At 43.1% G+C, this 6,000-nt stretch overlaps 1 long non-coding RNA gene across 1 annotated transcript in view; it reads left to right on the top strand.

Annotated features, from left to right (window-relative positions):
• Nucleotides 1-2,047: 2,047 nt before the first annotated feature.
• LOC141582612 (uncharacterized) overlaps nucleotides 2,048-6,000 on the top strand; it is a 29,322-nt gene continuing 25,369 nt past the window's right edge. The window contains exon 1 of the long non-coding RNA XR_012515481.1: nucleotides 2,048-2,204. This is a non-coding gene — a long non-coding RNA (uncharacterized LOC141582612). The remainder of the gene's footprint in view (nucleotides 2,205-6,000) is intronic.

The following is a 6,000-nucleotide window of genomic DNA, read 5'->3' as shown; positions in this document are numbered from 1 at the left end:
CCCTTTGGAGATAATCACAGTTACAGGATTGCTGAGTTGAATGGTGGTTGTTTTCTAAGTTCTTTGAAAAAATCTTCAAACTGAAAAAACTTCAGCCACTTTCCACAGTGGCTGAACGAATTTACAAACACACCAGCAGTGTATAAGTTCCCGTCTCTACAGCCTTACCAGCATCTGCTATTATTATTATTATTATTTTACTTTTTGATGATAACCATTCTGACTGGTGTGAGATGGTACCTCGTGATGGTTTCAATGTTCACTACTCTGATGATTAGTGACGTTGAGCATTTTTTTCAAGTGTTTGTGGAGGCTGATTGCATGTGTTCTTTTGAGAAGTGCCCATTCACATCCTTTGCCCACTTTTTCATGAGGTTGTTTTTTGCTTACGGATTTGTTAAAGTTTCTTGTAGATTCTGGATATTAGACCTTTGTCAGATGCATAGTTTTGAATACTTTTTCCCATTCTGTAGGTTGTCTGCTTACTCTGTTGAGTTTCTTTTGCTGTGTAGAAGCTCTTTAGTTTAATTAGGTCACACTTGCCAATTTTTGGTTCGGTTACAACTGCTTTTGAGGACCTAGTCATAAGTTCTTCCCCAAGGCTGATGTCCTGAATGGTATTTCCTAGGTTTTCTTCTAGAGTTCTTACGGTTTGAGGTCTTGCATTTAAGTCTTTGATTCAGAGATAAGCTGGATATAAAGACAAGCCTCGACCATATTCAAGAGACTGGTCTCACATGTCACATCCACAGGCTCCAAGTAAAGGGAAGGAGAAATATCTACCATGCAAACCAAAAAAGAAAAAGAAAAAAAAAAGCAGGAGTCGCTATTCTCTCTCTCTCTTTAAAAAAAAAAAAAAATTTTTTTTTGACAATATCTCACTCTGTTGCCCAGGTTGGAGTGCAGTGTTTTAATTATGGGTCACTGCAGCCTTAACCTCCTACGTTCAAGTGATCCTCCCACCTCAGCCGCCCAGTATCTGGGACTACAGGTGCACACCACCACACCTGGCTGATTTTTGTACTCTTTGGTAGAGGTGCATTTTCACCATGTTGCTCATACTGGTCTCAAACTACTAAGCTCAAATGATCCACTTACCTTGGCCACCCAAAGTGTCGGGATTACAGGCATAAGCCTTTGCACTTAGCCCAGGAGTTGCTATTGTTTCTTTCTTTCTTTCATGAAATGGAGTCTCACTCTGTTGCCCAGGCTGGAGCAAAGTGGCTTGATCTCGGCTTACCGCAACATCTGCCTCCTGGGTTCAAGCGATTTCCCAGGCTCAGCCTCCCAAGTAGCTGGGATTATAGGTGCGTGCCACCACGCCCAAATACAAAATAAAATGTTTGTATTTTTACTAGAGATGAGGTTTCACCATGCTGGTCAGACTGGTCTTGAACGTCTGACCTCAGGTGATCCGCCTGCCTCGGCCTCCCAAAGTGCTGAGATGACAGGCTTGAGCCGCCTCACCTGGACGGGAGCTGCTATTCTTAAATTTGATAAAACAGACTTTAAAACAATCAAAATTAATTAGGACAATGAAGGCCATTACGTAATGATAAAGGGTACAATCCAACAAGAAGACTTAGTTTTCCTGAATACCTTTGCTACCCAGCAGTGGAGCAAACCAGATTCGCAGCTACTTGGAAGGCTGAGATGGGAAGACCCCTTGGGTCTGGCAGGTTTGAGGCTGAGGTTGCAGTGAACCATGACTGCACCACTGTACTTCATCCTGGGCGACAGTGAGACCCTGTCACAAAAGAAAAAAAAAAAAAAAAAAAACCTAAGAGCTTCACAGGGGAAGGTCCACTTGCATAGGTTGGGGAGTTCCTCCTGCTCCCTGATGTCCCACAACCCGCCCTTCTACCTAGACTGGCCTGGGCTGATGCTAACCATGAGGCAGATCATCCTGCAGTGCACACTGTGACTGGCAGGGGGCGCCGAAACCGGCTTTTCTGCACCACGTGGTGCGTGCGGGTTCTCCCCGCAGACGCCGCTGGGCGTGCGTCGGGTGCGTGGCGTGCGTGTCATGGCGTCCATAAGAAGAAGGGCGGCTTCAGTTCTTTCAGGACCTGCTTGAGGGGTACCGCGGCAGCTTGGGGGTGACTTGAACCCCCGTCCTGGGGAGAAAACAGCTCATGTCTATGGCCCTGCTAGGCGGGAGCTGCACGCAGCTCAGCTTCTCCGGGGCATTTTTTTGCTCCACGGTGAGTACAGAAGCTTGTTGTCCAGAACGTTCTCTGTGTGCTCATCTTCTCACTGTTTTTTTCTCTTTCTCTTAGAACATGTTAGTATTTGGTTCGTTTAATTTTGTTTCCTGAGGGCTTTTGAGGGTGGCAAGCGTAGCAGACTGTGGTATTTTTAGGGCTTGAGGACTTTTTCTGAGGGAACCTCTCCTGTTATAGGCCCGGGGAGTGGAAAGCCCCGGGTGGAAGGGGAGGCCGGCCCACGTGGGCGTGCGGGCTGCCTCCTGCCGCAGCCTGGGAGGAAAACAGATCGCAGCTGCCTCCAGGAATTGGTGAATTTTGAAAAATCACCATTCTGAGTGGCGTGAGGTGGTATCTCCTTGTGGTTTTGATTTGCCTTTCTCTAATGATCAGTGATGTTGAGCTTTTTTTTTTCATGTTTTATGGCCACATGTCTTTTGAGAAGTGTCTGTTCATGTTCTTTGCCCGTTTTTTAATAGAGTTGTTTGTTTTTTTTTTTTTCCTGTAAATTTAAGGTTTGTTTTTTTTTTTTTTTTTTTTTTTTTTTTTTGTAGATTCTTGATACTAGACCTTTGTCAGGTGGCTAGATTGCAAAAATTTTCTCCCACGCTGTAGACTGCCTGTTTGCCCTGATAATCGTTTCTTTTGCTGTTCAGAAGCTTTTTAGTTTAATTAGATCACGTTTGTCAATTTTCGTTTTTGATGCAATTGCTTTTGGCGATTTTTGTCGTGAAATCTTTGCTGGTGCCTCTGTCCTGAATGGTATTGCCCAGATTTTCTTCTAGGGTTTTTAAAAGTTTTGGGTTTTACATTTAAGTCTTTAATCTAGCTTGAGTTAATTTTTGTATGAGGTGTAAGGAAGGGGTCCAGTTTCAATTTTTCTCCCTATGGCTAGCCACTTCTTCCAGCTCCACTTATTAATAGGGAATCTTTTCCTCATTGCTTATTTTTGTCAGGTTTGTTGAGGATCAGATGACATTAACCCACTCTTCTACTAAACAACAATAAAAAAAAAACCTCTAGTAAATGTGCATATTTCCTAATGAGTACTGATTTGGCCATATCCCCTAGTTGTGATATCCAGTTTTTGTTCATTTCTATAAATGTCTCACTTACATTTTTAATGCTTTCCAAGCTTCAGTTATTTAATGTTTAAGAATTTCCCAGGCATGTCATATTTTGTTTTTTGTTTTTCCAACTATCTTTTTAGCAGTCTGGGTCCAGTCAGGAGATGGGAACCCCAGGAGGGAGCATTATATTAAACAGAATTCTTAAGTATGATGAGAGAGTAACGAGGAGATGGAAATTCCGTGTGGTGTTGTGGGGCATAGGGACGGGACCAGAGCAAGGGCATACCTGGGAGAGTTCCAGGGAAGAACCAGCTTGTTAGGGAAGGTGTGGTTCAGCGGGAGAGCGGGGACAGCTGCTGGTCTGAAGGTGCTGTTGGTCACAATTGGCCACCCTCTGGAGTGCAGGCCGGGGAGCAGCAGCTGGAGGCGGACTGCGGTGCGAGTTCGGGCACCAGCATGTCCAGAGGTGCCGGACGTGCAGAAGGAAGGATTGCTCAGTGCAGGTCTTTCCAGACCACTGAGGCTATGCGGGGTTTGTCCAGGGAGTCCAGAGATGGCCGGCCATGTGGAGCTCTGGGTCCCAGGCCGAACAGATGGCCGGAACAAGGCTGCAGGTTGCAGAACTAGTTGCTTCTGTGGCCTGAGCCGGGACCCCTTTTCCTTCTCCAGTGTTCCACCATCACCCTCTGCCCAGAACGCTTAACATCGTGCTCACTCTAAAGGAGAAACGCTTAAGGGAATTCCGTTGTTTATTTGGAGAAGATATTGAAGGATGCATTCAGAATTGGGAGGCAATAAGTTGATAACTGACACAAGTTTTTTGTCATTCCTTTATAATTGTCCATTGTATTTAGTGGGTGTAGCCAGTACAGATTCTTTGTAGAATGTCACATTTCTTTTGTGGCCTAATACCGCATAGGCAGTTTTGGTTAAAACTGTGCGTGGGTGCATGGGGGTGTGTGTTTATAACCTCTCCCTTCTCTACTTTTTGTTAGGTACTGGGTTCTAAATCTTATTAGTTGTTATTTCAGTTTTTGTATTGTCTTATTTTTGTCTGGTTAATTTGATTTTAATCTCTATGAATGTGGCTGTTAATTTCTTCTTTTATTATCATTATTAGCTTGGTTTATATTTTGAAGCTATGTTGTGAAGTTGATAAAGGTACATGATGCTCTTGGTGGATTATTTTTGTTAATGGAAATTTTTCTTTTTGTGCCTTTGCATACTTGGTTGTTTACATTCATTTTGTCTGATTAATATCGCCATATGAGCCTTTTTATTAGCACTTGTCTAGTGGATCTCTTCCTATACTTTCATTTTTAGCAGTCTTTGTGCCATTTTTTTCAGTGTCATCATAAGAGACTAAGCAACTCATGGTTTAATTTTCTGAAACAATCTGAAAATCTGTGGTTTTCAATAGATGGACTAAAAGAGAGTATCAAGAACACTGTATCCATTTGCTCAGGCTGCTGTAATAACACACCACAGACTTGGTGTCGGAATCTACAGTAATGTGCTGCCTCACAGCTCTGGAGGCAGGGAGTCCAAAATCAAGGTGCCGGCAGGGCTGGCCTCCCCTGGCCGCTCTCCTCGGCATGCAGGTGGCCTGGCTGCCCTCTGCACGTGCTCTTGCCTCTGTGCGTGTGCGCCCCTGGGATCTCTCTGTGTACCCCAATTTATCTTCTTTCAAGACACCAATCGGATTGAATTAGGGCCCACCTGACAACCCAGTTTTAACTTAGTCACCTCTGTATGGCAGTACCTCCAAATATATCACATTCTCAGGTACTGGGGGTTAGTGAGGGCTTCAGCATATGAATTTGGGGAAACACGTCCCTAACAAGCACCTAACTGAATTCTGTTTGGTTTTTGCAGTCTGATCTGAAAATCTCTTTTATTAGTGTGAATTTAATCCAGTGATACTGATATGTTCAGACTCCTTTTGACATTTGGATTTAATTTATCCAGTCGCTTCTGTTTTGCCTCTTTCTGTCTTTTGTTGAGTGGGTTGAGTTTTCTGTGTGTTTAGAAATGGTTTAGAAATTATACCTACGATTCCTCTTATAAGTCAAAGATAAACTTGTATTTTTGTATTGACATCTGTAGTTAATAAATATATCTTCTTCCCTTACAGAATAAAAATACTAGTACACTCTCACCTCTGCTTCCTCCCCAGCTCTCTCTTTCTCCCATGTTAATATAATTTCCGATTTTAGTTCTAGAATACCAGGTTAATGAAATGTTTTACAGTCAACCATTTTTCAAGAATAGTAAGGTTTCAGTTTTTTCCTTTCTCATCAGTGCTGTTCTTCTGGTATTTGTCTTTTAGTAGTGATATATTTTTCTTGAATTATTTTTCTATTTGCATGACAGAGAGTATCTGTATCTTGCCCTCTCCTGTGAATGATGGTTTCAGTGGATACAAATTCTGACCAAGTTTTTTGCTTTTCTACTCAAAACTTTGGACAAATTTTCCCATTGTCATTCTGCCTCAGTGATGCTGATGAAAAGTCTGATTTCAATCTCATCATCTGGTTCTTGCTTCTTTGTATTTAATGCCCACCCCTGCCTTTTGAAGTAGGGTTTTCTCTTATCTTTGCTGTGCAGAAAGTACCACATGATGTGTGCAGCAGAACTGCCAGGTGGTCTCTTAACCTCCATCCTCCCTCTAGCTTTCTTCCTTACTGACAAAATCCCAATTCCAAGTGGCGCCTGGCTCTGGAAGT

Source organism: Saimiri boliviensis, chromosome 21 (assembly GCF_048565385.1).
Source record: "Saimiri boliviensis isolate mSaiBol1 chromosome 21, mSaiBol1.pri, whole genome shotgun sequence".
Lineage (NCBI taxonomy): Eukaryota > Metazoa > Chordata > Mammalia > Primates > Cebidae > Saimiri > Saimiri boliviensis.
Note: the sequence above shows the minus strand (reverse complement) of the source record. Positions and strands in the feature narration are given on the sequence as shown.